Source organism: Mustela putorius, unplaced genomic scaffold (assembly GCF_011764305.1).
Source record: "Mustela putorius furo isolate JIRA1106 unplaced genomic scaffold, ASM1176430v1.1 tig00000508_pilon_pilon_pilon, whole genome shotgun sequence".
NCBI classification, from domain to species: domain Eukaryota; kingdom Metazoa; phylum Chordata; class Mammalia; order Carnivora; family Mustelidae; genus Mustela; species Mustela putorius.
The window spans coordinates 14,197,784-14,217,556 of record NW_025421402.1 but is presented as its reverse complement, the minus strand read 5'-3'; the positions used below and the strand labels follow the sequence as shown (position 1 = coordinate 14,217,556).

Sequence of the window (19,773 nt, the reverse complement as noted above, 5' to 3'; positions counted from 1 at the left end):
TTTTTATGACAATTTAGGAGACTTAGATTAAAAGTCATTTAAAAATAATCAAGTCAGAGTTTGTGAAGAAATATTCAGGGTCCCGTGAATAAGGGTTGAATTTACACAGATCTGAAGTAAGATGCTAAATGTTAAGAATGCTGATCGTGTTCTGTCAGTAATGGTAAATATTGCAGAATGAGGTTTAAAAATACGTGTTATTTGGTTTTAAGGAAAAACACTGCTCTACAAAGATCTTAGTTTTATAAAGGAAAGGATTAAGACCTTAGAGATTATAATAAACAACACCGTAAAAATGTTGAAATTTTCAAAGGGCTTATTTTTCTCCTAGCCTCTCCATTGGAGTCAAAAAGCATGTCATTTTTATCTATATCATTCCTTCTGTTTTGTATTTTCTTTTATGTAAAATGAATATAAAATGGTGTCTATGTTAAAATAAAACAAGACTGAAAAAAGATTTTTGCATGTGTTTTGCGAAAAGTTGTCTATTTTTTAATATGGTATTATTATATATGTGAAGGTTTGGCTATTAAATTGATATATATGTATATATCAGAATTTTGCTCTATAAATTATATTTTAGAGAATTTGATTTAAACTCCTCATAAATCTCATTTATTTAAAAAGGTTTTATTTATCTTTGCTAATAAATTCTCCCTAGTCACTGAAAGGAAAACAACAGGCTATATATAGTGTCACTTTCTATAAACTAATTAATAGAATGCACGTGAATATTATAACAGTGATAATTTTAGAGGAAAGCTAGAAATATTAACTTTGTCATATTATGCCATTTTGTAAGGTCCTGGCAAGGAATAGGGACTCAATAATTATGTACTAAATGAAAGAATTCTGAAGTCCATTTTCTTCATCTGGATCTCCACTAACCGTGCATATTTTTAGCCTGACAAGGAATTATACTGGTGGAGAAATGATGAATTCACCTTTAAAAAAAAAAAAAAGAAAGAAAGAAAAAAAGCTGGTATAATTAAAAACATGGAGGCAACTAAGCACTTTAATATTCTCTCATACTTCTTTTTAAAATGGTTTTATTTAGGGGCGCCTGGGTGGCTCAGTGGGTGAGGCTGCTGTCTTTGGCTCAGGTCATGATCTCAGGGTCCTGGGATCGAGCCCCACATTGGGGTCTCTGCTCAGCAGGGAGCCTGCTTCCTCCTCTCTCTCTCTGCCTGCCTCTCTGTCTACTTGTGATCTCTGTCTGTCAAATAAATAAATAATCTTTTAAAAAAATAAATAAAAAATAAAATGGTTTTATTTATTTATTTGAGAGAAAGAGCATTAGTGGAAGAAAGGGCAGAGGGAGAAGGAAAGGGACAAGCAGACTCCCTGCTGAACGTGGAAGCCCACACGAGGTTCCATCCCAGGACCCCAAGATCACGTCCTGAGCTGAAATCAGACACTAAACAGACTGAGCCACGCAGGTGCCCCTAATATTCTCACATATTTTTTACTTAGTGTGATACAGAAACCTATAAATACTTTTGTGTGATGTGCATTATTTTCTAAGTTATTCCATCATGAAATGATTTGTGTTAGGAGTACCTGAAACAAAAGTGATGGCTTTTAGAATATAGGCAATAAATTGTTTAGTCTAAAGCTACTGGGCTTTCAAATTTTCAGGAATGGTTTATTGAAATCTCTTGGATTAAATCAGATGATAAAGTGGGAAGTACATCAAACTGGAGTCAGGACTTATGATTTAGTCCTCCCCCTTATATTAACTTTAAATGATAATTTCAACTATTATGATTGAATTTTCTTTTTTTTTTTAAGATTTTATTTATTTATTTGAAAGAGAAATAGAGATCACAAGTGGGCAGAGAGGCAGGCAGAGGGAGAGGGGGAAGCAGGCTCCCTGCTGATCAAGGAGCCCACTGTGGGACTTGATCCCAGGACCCTGAGATCACGACCTGAGCCGAAGGCAGAGGTTTAACCTGCTGAGCCACCCAGGTGCGCCCCCCTTTAAAAAAAAAGATTTAATTAATTAATTAATTAAAATGATTCTGTTTTTGTTGTTGTTGTTGTTGTTTTAAGATTTTATTTATTTATTTATTCAACAGACAGAGCTCACAAGTAGGCAGAGAGGGAAGCAGAGGGAAGGGGAGGCAGTGAGGGGAAGCAAGCTCCCCGCTGAGCAGAGAGCCCAATGCAGGGCTCGATCTCAGGACCCTGGAAACATGACCTGAGCTGAAGGCAGAGGCATTAACCCACTGAGCCACCCAGGCGCCCCCACATTTTCTTTATCTGTAAACTAATGAGACTAAGCAAGTCCTTTTTATCTGTACAAATCAATGAATTTGAAATTGTATTTCTGGGTATTATAATTTATTTATATAGTAATTATATATCTGTTGAAAGTATATATGTACATAGAATGTACATAGAATAAATATATCACATATATACTGTATACTGAATATATATAGAATAAATGTATAAGAACAACATATATTATATATATATACAATATATTTTAAGCATATATTGTGCATAATATCTGTATCACATATATATGTACATTTAAAAACATCCAGGGGCACCTGGGTGGCTCAGTGGGTTAAGCTTCTGCCTTCAGCTCAGGTCATGGTCTTAGAGTCCTGGGATCCAGACCCGCATCCGGCTCTTTGCTCAGTGGGGAGCCTGCTTCCCCCTCTCTCTCTGTCTGCATCTTTGCCTACTTGTAATCTCTGTCAAATAAATAAATAAAATCTTTAAAAAATAAAAATAGAAACATCCAATTATAAGGCAATATATAATACCTAATAAAATATTGAGTCAATAAACGTTTGCTTATAGTATATATCTTAAGTTAAAAACTTAAAAGATTAGATTCAGATAGAGTCATGTGAAGAAGTAATATGTTAAGATCAAAAAAAAGAAGTGACTCAATTGAGAAAAATGATGGAAATGATATACAGTGACCATAAAACAGCTACCACAAATATGCTCAGTGATTTAAAGGAAATCTTAGGGGCACTAGGGTGGCTCAGTTGGTCAAGCACCTGCCTTCAGCTCAGGTCATAATCTCAGAGTTTTGGAGTGAACTATGTATTAGGCTCCCCACTCAGCCAGGAGTCTACTCCTTCTGGCCTTCTCCCTGCTCATGCACACTTGCTTTCTCTCTCTCTTACACACACATTAAATAAATAAATAAACAAATAAATAATAAATAAGTAAATAATAAAATAGTCAAACTCATAGAAACAAAGAATAGAATTGTGGTTTCCAGGGACTAGGAAGATAAGGAGATGTCCAATAAGTATAGTGTCAGTTAAGATAAATAATTTCTAGAGATTTGCTGTACAACATTGTGCCTATACTTAAAAATATTCTATTGCACACTTAAAAATTCATTAAGAAGGTAGGTCTCAAGTCAGTGTTCTCACCACAAGAGGAAGATAAAACTGAAAATTTTTAATACCTCTTTATTGATTGAAAGTAACAATAAAATCCAGCATATTGCTATATTTTAATAAACATATAACTATATGTATATCAAAACCATAACAAGATATCACCTCATACCTGTTAGAATGGCTATTATCAAGAAGGTAAGTAAAATTAGCAAAAATATGGAGAAAAATAGAACCCTTGTACACTGTTGGTGGGAACGTAAATTGGTGTAGCCTCTATGGAAGACATTATGGAGGTTCTTCAAAAAATTAAAACCACCATATAATCCAGCAATTGCGCGTTTGGTATTTATCCAAAGAAAATGAAAACACTCACTCCAAAAGATATCTGCACCCGGTGTTCACTGCAGCATTATTTACAATAGCCAAAAAATGGAAGCAACTAAATGTTTATTGCGTATATAAATAAGAATATTATTCATCCCTACAGAAGAAGGTAAGGAAATCTTACCATGTGTGACAACATGAATGGAACTTGAGGGCACTGTGCTAAGTGAAATAAGCCAGACGAGGAAAGAGAAGTACTGTATGATCTCACTTGTATGTGAAAGCTTAAAAAAAAACAAAAAAGCTCATAGTTACAGAGAATAGATTGATGGTTGCCAGAGGAGATGGGTGAGGGGTGGGAAAAATGGGTGAAGGGGATCAAAGTGTACAAGTTCCAGGTATTAGATTAAGAAATTCATAGTAGAGCATGGTGACTACAGTTAATAACACTATATTGTATATTTGAAAGTTGCTAAGAAGAGTAGATCTTAAAAGTTCTCACCAGGAAAAAAAATTGTAACAACTATGATGACCCATGTTAACTAGATTTATTGTGGTTATCTTTTCACAATAACTACAAATATTGAATCACTATGCTGTATACAGGAAACTACTATAATGTTATATATCATATCTACCTTAATAAAAAAGTTTCTCTCTCTCTCCATATATACATATATATATATATATATATATATATATATGTTTATAAAATAGAGAGGAAGAGAGCGGCAATGTTTTAGACTTTAGAAATCTCTGTAATATGGGTGCCTGGGTGGCTCAGTTGGTTAAGCAACTGCCTTTGGCTCAGGTCATGATCCTGGAGTCCCGGGATCAAATCCCATATTGGGCTCCCTGCTGGGCAGGGAGTCTGCTTCTCCTGCGGACCTCTATCCTCTCATTCTCTCTCTCTCTCTCTCATTTTCTCTCTCAAATAAACACAATATTAAAAAAAAAAAGAAATCTCTGTAATATAACATAGCTGGATTCTCATAATTATTTCTGCATTCAATTCATTATTTTTTTTATAGTTCAAGTATATGAAGAAAATCTGTTTTTAATACAGACAAGTAATTTAAAAAGTTAAAAGTATTCTAAAAGCCTTTCCAGATAATCATGGATATTTTTCTTTGATATAATGTCAAAACTTGACAAGTGGTAGCTTCTAAAAGGTTAATTTCAATAAGGAATCTGAAACCATATTAGTGTACTTTTTATAATTTGTTACTTTAAAATCCATTAGTCTTTTTTATGCTTTGAATGGATCTTTTTCAGATGAATGGTTTTATCGCATCCTGCATTGGTCATTTGAGAAAATATCAGTCCACAGAATTATGTAGCTCTTCCAAATACATAAAAAATAATATTCAAAATGAATTATGTAGTTTATAACTAAGTAGATATAAAATATATAATGACTATTGTCCAAAGACAAGAAGGGGAAATTAAAGAATATTTTTGTAAATTTCTATAATATAAGTATAGTGATATGATATTTTTTGAAGGTGGGCTGTGAGAGAGGTATTGAAAACTTCATCTGTAATTATTACTTACCCTATCAATTCTATCAACTATGGCTTTATGTACAATATATCTATTTGGTTCATAAAAATTCTGATTAATACCTTTTTTATAAATATCTTCCTTTGTCATTATAACATTTGCCTCCTTATCCAGGATAATTTTTTCCTGTTCTAAATTCTATAATGTCTATTAATTACCATGTAATATTAATGTTACTTCTGAATGTATCTTTTGTATAGTGTTTGCGTAATATATTTTCTTGGTCCATTTGGGTTTTTTTTTTTTTTTTTAAGATTTATTTATTTGACAGACAGAGATCACAAGTAGGCAGAGAGGGAAGCAGAGGGAAGGGGAAGCCGAGAGATAGGCAGAGAGAGAGAGAGAGAGGGAGGGAAGCAGGCTCCTCGCTGAGCAGAGAGCCCAATGTGGGGCTCGATCCCAGGACCCTGAGATCATGACCTGAGCCGAATCAGTGGCTTAACCCACTGAGCCACCCAGGGACCTGGTCCATTTGGATTTAAACAATGATTTCATCTCAAAAAAGTGGTTTTCTTGTAGAAAATATAATTTAATCTTTTTGTAGTTCATGACAATTTCTGCCTTAGACCCTGTATTTAAATCATTTATATATAATATGCTTATCACTATGATTGAGTTTAAATTGCTCTTTGTTTTCTAGTTTTGCTTTTGTTCTTTGCTTCAGTTTTTGCATTCTCCACCTTTATTTGGATTAATATAGTACTTTTTAGTATTTTATTTTATTGCTACTATTAGTCTAGTAATTATCTCTTTAATTTTTCCTATTGTCCTTGCTCTAGGGTTCATAAAATGCATATTTTTTAAAGAAACATACATTTGTTAATTTCAAAGAAATAGAATAAAAATTAGACTAATAATAATACCAAAGTTTGATTAATAATTACAAAAGTTCTATTCATAAATCATCCTTATTTGTACTACATTAGTTTTTAGAATTTTTGTTAAAATATATTTTTACTTAATCTTGGAAGTTATTGAAGGCTTAAAGTGCATATTTTCATAAATTTCAATCATTGTACCAATAAATACTACACTTAAATAATTTTATTAATACGTAGGCTTATTTTAATAGTTCCACTTCCCATCAAATTATTTTTTTAAATGGCATGTTTTCTCATATGTCTATCCCAAACAAAATTCATTTTATTCTAAGTAAAATTCTACAAAACGATGCAGTAAATTTCTGACAACTTTATCTGGGGCTAACAATGAGGTAGTAATTGTAGCAAACATCAAAAACTACTTTGGACCTTCACTTAAGTGACAGACCAAACTTTTGTGAGTCCAGACCAAAGCTGTGCTCAGATTTGTATAATTGAAAGATATAAGAGGCAGTGATTAGAGACTGAAAGAATGAGAATAAGCAAACCTGAATTAAACTAGAACGCAGAGAGTGACATTAGAGCACAGAATTAGAAGGCAGAATGAATGCTAAACAAAGACTTCTCAGCATTGTCAAGGAAGTCACTGAAATATTCTCTCTGTGGGACATTTGTAGAAATAGCTAGCCTTGTACTAATGGAATAACAATGCATAAAAGCCATAAAAAAAGAACAAAAGGTGCAACTTACCAGAAGATATATGCTCAGTATGTAAAATTCAAGGAAAAATACGGCTCTGACTACATGCTTTAAAGGTAGCCCATCAATCTGTGAATAGAGAAGAAAAGCAAATAATTCAGAGTATTTCCTCTGAACAGATAGAACAAAGTCACAAGTAAAAGAACATCTTTTGCTGCTTTTTCCATATGGAATACGGTGGAAAGAAACTAGAAAATAGAAAGTTCTTACATTATATATATTAATAAGAGATATACCTCCGACTACTTAGGTTCATTTTTATACAGAGCAGTGAGATATCACATGCGAAATGGAGTAAAATATAGCTCTTTCTTTAAATGAGAAAGTAGCAAGATAGGGATTAACAGGGGTGCCAAGCTGGCTCAGTCCATTAAGTGTCTGACTCTTGATTTCAGCTCTGTCATGATGATCTTGGGGTCTGAGATTGAGCCCCTCTGTCCAGCTCTGTGCTGGGCATGGAGACTGCTTGTGATTCTCTCTCTCCCTTCTCCCTCTGCCTCCCACCTCCCCACCTTGTATGTTCCCTTTTTCTTTCAAACAAATAAAAAAGAATTAACAAATTATATAAATGTTGAATTTTTTAAAAAGATTTTATTTGTTTATTTGACACAGAGAGAGACACCCAGCGAGAGAGGGAACAGAAGCAGGGGGAGTGGGAGAGGGAGAAGCAGGCCTCCCACAGAGCAGGAAGCCAGACGTGGGGCTTGATCCCAGGACCTGGGATCATGACCTGAGCTGAAGGCAGAGGCTCAATGACTGAGCCACCCAGGTGCCCCTAAATGTTCAATTTTTTAATGAATGGACATTATTGTCAGTGACTCTATTTGTTATCTGACAAAGGATATTACTAATCAAGGCAAATGAAAAGTGAGTGCCTACTGGCAGCTGGTAACCATAGCTGATTCCTAATGCAGCTGAATTCACTGCATACATTATGAAAAATCACTGGGATGGGGATTTTTGTGTCACAGATGGAAACTACACCAAGTGAGTTGTCACACAAAGGAAACTGTAACAAGAAGATTACAGACAATAACTTTCAAAGCTGTGACTCCTAAGAAGGGTGGATAGGTTCCTACTATTTAGGGTTAGAATGAAAAAGGGAATCCTTTTAGAGGCAGGCATAAGGACACTCATGAACCTTAAGGAAGTATATCTATACATATGTTGTGTGTTAGGTAAATGAGGCTTGTGCTCCTCCTTGGGCAGAAATTTTAGTATTATAATGAGGTCGACGTAGTTGATGGTCATTCTAGAGGTCATTCCATGGTCCATTCACAGGCACAGTTAGGGGGATTACACTCAAACTATTATGGGTGGTCTGGGCCAGCTGGGTGTCTTGTCAGGTCAGTTGCTATCACTTGAGGGGTGTTTTGACTTTCCATTGCCCTGAGTTAATAAGCTGGAAAGAAGAGCTTAAGGAAAAATGTGGGACAAAGGTCAGTGAGTACAAGAACGTAGGCAGTAAATGTCAAGTCTTGGATTCTAGCAGGTGACAATGTGACCCTGACATCAGACAGCATTCCCATGGCAACGATGGCATGAGCTGCCAGCAGACACGTCTCCAAGGTTCTTTTCAGATTCATGTTGTAGATGCCAACATTTTTCTTTTTGTTAGAGGTACTGTTCCATTTGGAGGTGAAGGTTGGTGCCAATCTAAGTGGATTCCTACTACAGGGAATTTGAGGACATCCTCTTCCTTCATTTGCCAGGACATCAAGAGCTCCAGACATTATGAAAGTTTCCCTTTAAGTTACAATGTGAACCCAGGACAGCACTGTATAGACCTCTCTCTGGGTAGCATGGTAAAGCTTGAAACTCTATTTTTGAAAGCTCCTCTATATAAAGTTAAAAGACAAATCACAGATTAGGAATGGATACCTGCAATGCATATAACAAAAATACATTGATGTCAAGGAAATAAACAGAACTACTACAAAACAAATAGGGAAAAAATTATAAAAAAAGGCTATATAGGGTGCTTTTTTCTTTTTTTTTTTTTTGAAAATGGGGCATCAAAATGTTTGTGTCAAGTGTTAAAACAATTTTTTCTGACTTTCATCTGGTTTTTATTCTGAAATTTTGATGGATTCTCAAAGGAATAAATTTTAAATATATATATATGTGTGTGTGTATGTATATATATATATATTTCCATTCTATTCTGACTTTATTCATTTCTCCCTTAAGGACAGAAGGCGTTGTAGCCCATTGTAATTTATTATATTACATTTGCACTGGCCAGGCACCATTATGAAAAGTATACTGTAACATCCCTGACTCAGGGATGTTAGAACTTGGAAAATATATTGCTGAAAATATAGACACATGATTAATCAATTTACATTTTATTTTCTCTATAACCTTATTTATACAAATTGAAATGGATGAATGCATAGGTATGGCAATTAGAAAGTCATTATAAATTCTTATGGATAATTTGGCTTAAAATCTTTTCACTTTTATTTGTGGACGGGTTCAGAGAAGAAAGTATCTCTGTCATTGCTCAAGCTGATAACTTTCTAATGTTTAACAAAAGGTAAGTAACACTTTTGTCCTAGATTTTGACCAGAGTGGAGTAAAGTATGCTTATGGGCAGTTTGTTTAGAGTTCAAGAGCAAGATGAGGGCAGTAGGACATGAATTCTGTTAAAAAAGAAATAAGTCCAAGATGGAGTCCCTGTCCACAGCAGAAAACCAAGACTGAATTGCTGTTTCAACCTATCCCAGGAATGTGACCTTTCACAGTCAATCTGAAATTTCCTGATCCCAATTAGTGAAGTCATCTGTATCATAAAATCTTGTCATTCCCTTTCCACTCAGAAGATGTCTTCACCTGAAACAATCCTTTTTTGTTTCCCCAAATATCTACTTGCCCCCTTTTTAACTATAAAAACCTTCTATTTTGTACAACTCCTCAGAGCATCTCTCTACTTGCTAGATGGGATGCTGCCTGATTGCTAATGGCTTTGGGGTAGTTGTAATAGAAGCCAGAACCAGATAAGAGAATTTTCAATGTCCTTTTGAAGCTTTAACACCAAATACTGGGGAAGCCTATTTTGCAAAATTGACTGAAGACTTTATTTCATTCTCTTATGCTGCTGTATTCCATGGGATTTGAATTTGATATTTGGACAAATTTAGTTGGGCATTGGGTGAGTAAGAAGAGGTGAGAAAGATATCACCTTCTCTAAATAATGTTTAGTTTTTCTGACTTTTCCACATTCTTCAGATATGTTTTCCAAAGGTTTTATTTGAAAAGTAATTTTATTTTGCCTTATTTCTATTAAAGGTTAGTAGTACTATAGAATAATTGAAAATTCAGTAACAGCTAAAGGGGAGCAGAATATATCACCCCAAAATATGCCTCTTTGGCATGAGGATAGGATTATTTTGAGCTGAATATTTTTTTTGAGCAGAATATTTTTTAAAAATAGCAGTCACAGGAAAAGCTCTGAAAATGACATTTATAAAAAAAATCTCCATTTGTAAGGGCCTTTCCCCTCTTCACCAAAAAGAGAATGACTCTAAATACTTTATACAAAATACTTTTGTTTACTGTGCTGTAACCTCTCACACCTGGCTCCAACAGCACCCACTCCCAACACCTTTCGTTTTTAGGGGAGATGGAATTTAAGGTGGTAACTTGGGCCATTTGGGGGAGTTACTATTTTCCTGGATATTTCCCATATATCTAGGAGGAATACATGTTACTGAAGTTCTGTTCTTGTTAATCTGTCTTCTATCACAGTGTTTCAGCCAAGAATCTAGAAGGGTAGAGGGAAAATTTTTTTCTTCCCTTACAAGCACAGGATCAAAAGAATAGTTAAGAAGAGGAGAAAATCAGCAGCTTTTGTTTCATCAGTAAAGAGATCTCATTTCGAAAATCAATTACATTTTGCATATATATCTGTAATCAGCATTTCTTTAACCTGAAAAATTCTTAATGAACCTCTGAGAATATTGCTACCTCATGATTTAATTGGTGGGAAGATGCACATGCAAACAAGCTTCCCTTGTTTGCTTGTGTCCTTGGTAACACAGGAAGAGAAAGTTTTGCATTTTTGCATTTGTTTTAAATTTATTTTTCAGTTATTTTGAATTTTGGTGCTGTTGATTATTTTTAAGTGCTCTACAAAAGAATACCCTGAGGCACTTAGGTTATATTTTCTCATTAATGTAGCCATTAGTACTCATAAAATCAGTATTGGAAGATACTCTTTAATTGACAAAGATTTTGGCGCAACACTAATTAGAATTGAAATTTTTAAAAAAAGAAAACTGGGTAATTACAAGTCAACACAAAATGAGAAGTGAAGGTAAAGGAGTCAAGGAATTTGACAGTTTTATGCATTAACTCAACTTACTAGATGGGGAAGAAGCTGCAAACACACAGCTTCTAATGACTCTCTGCTTAAAAACTATGCCTAATCATTAAACACACATGAATAAAAATATTAACAAACAAAAATTAAGGATATCATAATTTCTTTTAACATTTTTCTTAATTGAAACCATAATATACCTAAAAACAGTTTCTCTCTTTTTCCCCATGAATGTCTTCTATCCTAAGCAATTTCTTATATTCTAGACTTCTGCATTTTATTTATAAAGGAGTAATTAAAATACATACAACATACACATTGAAGTATAAAAATAAAAATTAACACTTACCTATACTCATTAAAAATAAGTGTATAACAAAAACTAACACTAAGCACTTATATGTTCCACCTAATTTTCACAAATTGACTTGTATGATAAATTTTATAACATCACTATTATAATCTTCATGTTAAAAATGAGGGATTTAAGGAAAAACGAGATTGAATATTCACCCAAGATCACCCAGTGAACAAATGACTCTGTCAAAAACCTATATAATCTGGCTCTAGAAATTACATTCCAACCACTATGCTATTTTGTTAAAACTACTGTGCAAAATTACTCTTTGACATATTACAACAGTGATTTTTTTGCATACAAATATTGATAAAAACAGCTTTGACATAGATTTCCTATTTTCATTTTAATCAAACATTAACCTTCATAGCACCACAAGGCAAACTATTGAAACTCTTCAAATTTGTCTTTCATTATTTTCCAGTAGAATCAGATATATGTAAAAGTTTACCAACTAAATTGTTTCTATATATATCGTTATCTTCTGTATCATGTTGCTGTGGACTCAAATAAAATAAGTGAATTTCCATATTTTGCTGTCTTTTTTGAGAAATTGAAGAAATATTCTTTCTTTTTTAAGCTGTATGTTTAGGTGGAGTTATCTGCCAAGCTTTATGAATCTTCTATGGTCCAGGTCTCTGCTATGCAAGGAAAGTTTAAAAATCCTTAGGGGATACAGTCTATTATAACGGATATTCTTCCACTTTTCCATATAGATGACCTCTTTTTTCTGTTTCCTCTCTTCCTTTCTCTTCCTTCTTCCCTGTTATCTTACTCAATGTTTCCCCCTACTTTGTCTTTCTTTTTCTACTGCCCTATCTCTTAGCTCTTTTGGTAGATATACAGTTTTATCCCAGTTCGAACTACATACAGAAGTATGACAGAAAGCACTCGAAGATTTAATTTTGTTCTAAAGTATAATTATTATGCAGGGATATTTTAACTAAAGCTAATTCTAATGTTAATACCTTTATATTTGCAAAAGAACTTTGATATACATTTTCTTATTCGTTCCTTATAATACTCTGATAAGGAAACATTTTCACTGAAGAAAGTGATGTCCCAGGGCCTCAAAGTTAGTAACTAGAAAGTAGTTACTAACTAAGAAGAAGAACTTAGTCCCTTAACAGTGCCTAAGCCTCTGATTTCCCTGACACACTGCTTATGGGCACAACAGGTAAGCTGAAAGAGATCAATGGAAAATTGATGTCATGTATTGTTGGTGTTAACAAAGAAATATGTGGTATATTCTGCCATGTAATTAGGAGCCACCAATATTGACATGTACTTCTCAAATAGAGTATAGCCCAAGTGAGTGTATGGTATGGTATATAGTAGTCTCCAGGGTCCTTTGAAATGTTTCCATCAATGGTGCTCTTCAGGCCCTGAAATTTAAAGTTTTCACATTGACTGACTGATCCCATTATACGTGCATTTAAAGGACACTTACTTTGACCCAACCTATTACTTGGGGGGATAAAGGAATAAACACTGTCCTCATCAATGCATCAAAATATGTTTGGAGAGAAAGAGAGATTTTTAGGGTTTGGAACTCAATAAAATGATAAGGTACTATATCTTCTAAGCCATTTTGTCACCCAGACTGAAAGTCATATGTTTCTTTTGTGACGCTAATTGCCTCCTATAATATCATCTGTCACTCATGCCTTCACCTAATGCATCATTAGTCAACTAGCTTTAGCTAATCTCATCATATAATTCAATCCTTGATGCGAATGACTAAAACAATTTTAACGTATTAACTGACAGACTGGCTATGGTTAGGTTTGTCATAGACTTACAGAATTTAAACTTAAAGAGCTGAACACATCCTCAGATATCTGAAATAATAACCACTTACTACACATGGAGATAATGAGGTTCCAAGTATCTTTACTAAGATTACTCATTGACAAGAAAAAACTGTCCTCAATTACCAATTCCTGGCTTTCAGTTCAAATTATAGCTCCTAGAAGATCCTTAAAATCCTAAAACCAAAGACTTTTATGGAGACTTTGACTATTCTGATGATGTGGAGGGGATGATGGAGGAAAGGAAGATATTTTTGACTAAAACAGTCTGTTTTTTTTGTTTGTTTGTTTTACTAAAATTCTTTAAAATCACACCATAAACAAAGCTCTTTCTGTCCCGTTGCCACTGAATATCAGGAGAAGGGTGTGATGTTAATTTAATTAGTTTCTCCTTTTCTGACAGACTTTACCAAGTGCTCAGAACATGGTCCTCATTTGGGTTAATGAATTACACAATTACACAATTACACAATTGATACAAATGATGTATCTCAGTGCTAATGAATTTATTTAATTTGATATGATATCTAAATGCAATGAAGTAGAGTTTCGATAGAAGACTCCCCAAACACCTGACTAAAGATTAAACCATTGGATTTCCTGAACCCCCACTCTCTGGGGTTAGGAACTCAGTAGAATATAGGAAAACAAATCTTTGAGTTTCCTAAATAAGAAAGGATTTCAATGTAGACTTGGCATTTAATTGGCTATTCTCTCTTCAATAGAAAATATGATCTCTGACATTAAAATGAAAAGTCTGCACACGTAATATTATTTACACTACAGTAAAATGTTTTGTTGTCAAGAATTACAAATTCAGATTGCGTGGCTTCCTTATAGAGTCTGTACTTCTCTCTCTGATCAAATACTTCTATACAAAATGTCACTTTAAAGAAGCCAGCATTTGAATCTCTGTGTGTTCTCCTAGCTGCTAAACAAACTTCAGAAGCAAAGCAAAGCAGTGACCTTGAAATGTACCCTTTGCCATAATAAAATCACAGTTATTTTTTCTGTGGTGGAGAGTTTGCAAGATGGAGCGTTTCTTTTTTATATTCAGATCTCAAATCAGATGCATTTTCTCTGGAAATATCTTTTTAAACAAGTTTAAAAACACTTTTTTGAAAAATAAAAAAGAACCTACTTTGGACGCTTTTTAATTTATGCCCAAAAGCAGCAAAGGTAAGAGTTCAGCACATAATTAGCTTAAAATATACCCTAGAACATATCTGACTCATCATGCTTTAATGAGTCTCCGTAAGTAGATGATCTCTGCAAAAATAAAACAGAATACTGATTACAGAGGCCTTGACTCCTATCTGAGTAGAAAACCTGTGAGGTGTATCACTGAAGAAAGTTTAAATGTCACAGAAAAGAAGTAAAAACAAAATTTGGCAATTTAATTTCCTTGACTTGCCAATATGTAAGAAAGACCTGAATCAAGAAATTAGAGGTAAAAAAAAAAATGTGGTACCTATACACAGTCATAGATTTAATGTGGCACAATTAATTTTATGTTTAAATTACATTATTAGGCAATGTTTGCACAGTTCCTTAGGTTAAAAAAATGCAGTAATATGCATTAGCTCATTAGTATACTCATTTCCTATTCAGAATTAAATGCTGGTACTGAGAGCTTTGAAAATTTTAGCATATTATGTTTAAAAACTATTCTTTTGTTTCTGGCTTATGTATATATACGTGTGTGTATGAATACACAACCATCCATGGAAAATTTGAAACTCCAGAAATAGAGAATAAAGGAAAGTGATGAGAGGGAGAAATGTAGACAAAATAACAATTATGAAAATTATTAATCTTCAATTCTTTTTTCCACTTTCCTTGCTTAGCAATCTAGAAAACTATCTTGCCTCAGACATTAGGGAATAGGACCCATGAGAAGAGTTTCAGGAATGTGGTGTCTTATAAGCTCGTGTAAAACATCTGTTTGGGATGTAGAGGCTGATTCCTCTCCACAGAAAGGGAAAAGTAAAGAAAGACCAAATACATTAATTATAAACTATTCCTCTGACAGCTGGTGGGGGGATTTTGAGTAAAAGATACAATTTTAATATTCTGTGACAAGGGTATTAACAACCGAGGGAATATTGAATTTTATTACCATGAATTGTTTATCTTTGAAGGAAGTATGTATATTACAATATACATACAAGAGTTCAGCACATAATTAGCTAGCAGAAGTATGTATATTACAATAGGAATAAGATTATTATCAGGTCATATCAGCTTAATATCTAGAAAATAACCTCAATTGATGTAATTCCTTATTTTTCCCATTAGTGACAATGTCAAAATCATAGAAACATACAAAAAGAAATCAGTATATTGAACCCATAATCAAAATTTTATAAAATATTCTGAATTACTGTTACCTACAGAGGACATTAAAAGATTCAGTTACTACTACCTATTGGGGACATTGAAAGGTATATATAAAGCCCAAGGAGAAAGATAAATAAGGCCCAAGTTCACCTGCCAACAAAGGAGTGGCATAATCAAAATAATTATTTTTTTTCAAATTAATTACTTTAAATTATAATTAAATTCTATATGATTGCAGAGGGAGAAGTAATTAATTCAGGACAAATAATTTACAGAGAAGTAGATAACTGTACGATTTCCATGTTTGAATAGGAGTTTGATGCAAAGTTAGGTAGGAAGGAAATTGTTTTAAGTATTCATAATAAGATGTATATATCAAGAAGTATGGGCAACAGTTGGCCCAATGAGTGGTTCAGAAGAAATCAGTAGCAGTAGAGTGAAGCATAATGGGGTTCTTAAGGACATTTAGAACATGATAGAAGATATAGACAACCAGAGAGACTTATAATTGTTTGTTGACAGAGGGTGACTATGAAGTTATAACTAGATTTTCCTGACTTCATGTTTTGAGGTAAACTTTTTTTAAAGATTTATTTATTTATTTGACAGAGATCACAAGTAGGCAGAGATAGAGAGGAGGAACCAGGCTGCCGGCTGAGCAGAGAGCCCGATGTGGGGCTCGATCCCTGGGCCCTGGGATCATGACCTGAGCTGAAGGCAGAGGCTTTAACCCACTGAGCCACCATGGCACCTGAGATAAACCTTTTAAGAAAGATTTTATTTATTTGAAAGAGAGAAAGAGCATAAGAGCATGAGCAGAGGGAGCAGCTAAGGAAAAGGGAGAAGCAGAGGGAGCAGCTAAGGGAGAGGGAGAAGCAGACTCTCTTCTGAGCAGGGAGCCCAACACAGGGCTCAGTCCAGGACCCTGAGATCATGATCTGAGCCAAAGGCAGACACTTACCTGACTGAGTCACCCAGGTACTCCAAGATGAACTTTTTAAAAAATAAAGTTGCTTAATGTTTCCAGAAGCTGTAAGATCCTGAGCACCAAAAAAGAATGATAATTGTGGTAAGATTTTAAACTAGAGCATCAATTTATTATCCTCTCTGCCTCTTTACTACCCAGGTGAGGTCCGGTATTTTCCTCTTTGAAATCTGTCCTGATTTCCCTAGCCTGTGTCAGGTTCCCACTGTCAAAACTTCTGCTGTCCACTTTGTATGCATTATCATACGTCATTTTTTAATAAGTATGGAGATGGCATCTCCAGGGTTGTATTATATGTTTTTATTTGCTATGATGAAAGCACTGCTGACTAGGTGAGAGGTATTCAGTTAAGGTTTCACCTCAATCAATGTTGCAATGGCCTTGAGATAACAAGCTAATGACTGAGGGGTGTAGGTATATAAAGCCTAATAACCTATTTATTCTTCTGAGAATGTTTATCCTTATCCCAAAAATGTCTTGCAAAGACAGTTGATTCTTCTTTTTGATACAAAAGAAATAGCACATATTCCATATATACATAAAAAAAATAGGCTGGTAAGTTTAAATTGTTTGGTCAATTTTCTAAAATATTTGAAAACCTAGATGAACAGCTTCCAGTATAACTGCAATAAAAACAGCCGAAGAATAATCTTTGTTTAGTTTTACTGGACTTTAGCAAAAGGAGGAAAGTACATGAAATGAAGTGGCTAGAAAAAAAGAAAAGCTCTGTTTTTGTGGACACATATGGACGCACACATTGATTAAAATGAGGAGTTTCTTGGTGGGTTTCGAGCATCCGACTCTTAGTTTTCGTGCAGGTCATGATCTCAGAGTTTTGATCTTAGGGTTGAGGGATTGAGCCCCATGTTGGGCTCTGCACTCAGTGCAGAATCTGCTAAAATTGTTTTCTCTCACCCTCTCCCTCTGCCCCTCTTCATGCTCACTTGCTTTCTCAATCTCTCAAATAAATCTTTTTTTTTTTTTAATGATGAGTTTCCAAAGGGCAAGGAAACCAGACAAGATTTATTACCTGATGTTGACATAGTAGGGGAATTAGACTTAATATAATAAATGCATATTGAGCTCTACCGTGTGCTAGATATTCTTTTAATCACTGGGTTACAGTGGAGAACAAGACAGAAGAAATCCCAGCTTTTACAAACGTCATATTTTAGTGTGATTAAATATATTCATACAAATATATAATTACAGATTTATGATAAATAAGTTCAACTAAATATTCTGTAATGTATATATAGATGCATGTTTATATACATCTGTATTAAAGTCCACAGTATATATTAACTTGGATTATCTAGGTATTCAAATTTCCAATGTAGTTATTTTTTCTAATCATTTTGTGCTGGTATTAGTTCTTCACTTTAAGGATTTAAAAATGTTGAAAGATTGCAAATTATATTACTGCTGTGGATATTATTAGCTGTGAGTATCACAGAAAGGAAACTATTTAATTAACTTGTGAATAAATTGATAGGTCTACAGAGTATTATCCCCCCTAACTATTTTGGGATCTGTCCTTGTCCTTCATTGTTCTTGAAACTTGCAGTTGAAAATATAGTCATTATCTCTTTACAAAGTCATGCTTTATAGGACTACTTACTAGAGAATTGTCATTATCATAAATAAAACATGTTTTTTTTGTAGAAAAAGAGCAAATGATTGTAAAAAGTCCTTGCATCAATCCACAAATATTTAGATTCATTATGGTGCTTTTCGTGCTTAAGTTTGTTACATTTAATAAAACCCATAAATTTGAGGAGACATAACTGTGAAACCTCAAAACAACAACTTAACACATTTTAATCTGGCTTTTAGATGGATTAGTTAATAAAATATTCTATTATTTGAATCATTTCCTTATGGCTTTTTCAAATTCTATATCAATTTATCCAATTCTGGGATTTGGTGTTGTTAATATTCAGAGAATTTCTGTTGGATAGAAGTTTTATAATATCTCACTGAAGTTTGAATGGGCTATTTGTCAATCATACATTTCTACCTCCCAGAATGCAGGACTCCTTACCAAAGTATGCCCTATGTTCCTTTTTTTTGGCAAGATATATTTTCCACATTCAAGTATACTGCTCCAAATTGTCCTATGTATGCTAGACATCTCTTTATAATTTGCCTGTTGTGATTTTTAAATATTACCCAAAAACTATTTGATATTTTGTCAGAGAGAGAGTACCTGCATACTCTCCCCTTAAATAGTAGTGTGTTTCTGACTACTTTCACCAGTAAGTATAGCAGAAGAGATTCTATGTATCTTTTGAGGTTGGGTTATAAAATCAAATAGTTTCCAATATTGTTTGCAAAAGCATTTGCTATAGAATCTGACTAAAAATTAATATAAGTATAATTTATAATTTTTTTATTCCTAAGATTCTAATGTTACTCAAGTAAAAAAAGACTTTCAGCCATCCTTGCCAAGACACCACACTCGTTAGTGAAGCAGCCTCAAATACTTTGCCAACTGAATAATACCACTGACCTCCATCAATGCCACATGGATCCCATGAATTATCCATTCCAGCGTTCTCTGAATTCCTGATATACAAAAAGATTTGATTTAGGAAGACAATTGTTGTTTCAAACCACTAAGTTTGGAGTAGTTTCTTATGCAGCATAGATAACTGATAAACATTTCCCATCAAACCTTCCTTGATTTATGATCCATTTACTGAGCTCTCAGCCTTTTGGTTGGAAAAATGTTATTTGCATACCTATATCTATAAAACACATAATCAAATATTCATTATTGGTGATCCGATTTTAATATTTTCCGTCCTTCAAGATTATCTGTATTTAAAAATGGGTAAATACCTGTAGCCTAGTTATGCACTTCTAATGAACATAGTATAGCCATCAGAATTGGAGAAGTGGAGAAAGGTTTGAGGCAGAACATTCTAGTAAATCCTTCAAAAGACTAATACATGAATTTGTCTAAACTTGTATACATCTAGGATTAAGTTTTTAAACTAAATTCAAAGAACATTTATTCTATTTTCTGCACAAACATATTTTCTATATTAACCGGAATTTCTTCCAAAATAAAATAATAAATTTGAGTAAATGATTAATGTCTGGGCTGGC

At 33.8% G+C, this 19,773-nt stretch overlaps 1 long non-coding RNA gene across 1 annotated transcript; it reads right to left on the bottom strand.

The window, feature by feature from the left end:
* Positions 1–592: 592 nt before the first annotated feature.
* Positions 593–19,473, bottom strand: LOC123392351. The gene is made up of 3 exons (XR_006607085.1): positions 19,172–19,473; positions 6,833–6,910; positions 593–944 (listed from the first exon to the last, which is right to left on the bottom strand). It is a non-coding gene; the product is annotated as an uncharacterized LOC123392351 (long non-coding RNA).
* Between the last annotated feature and the right edge of the window lie 300 nt (positions 19,474–19,773).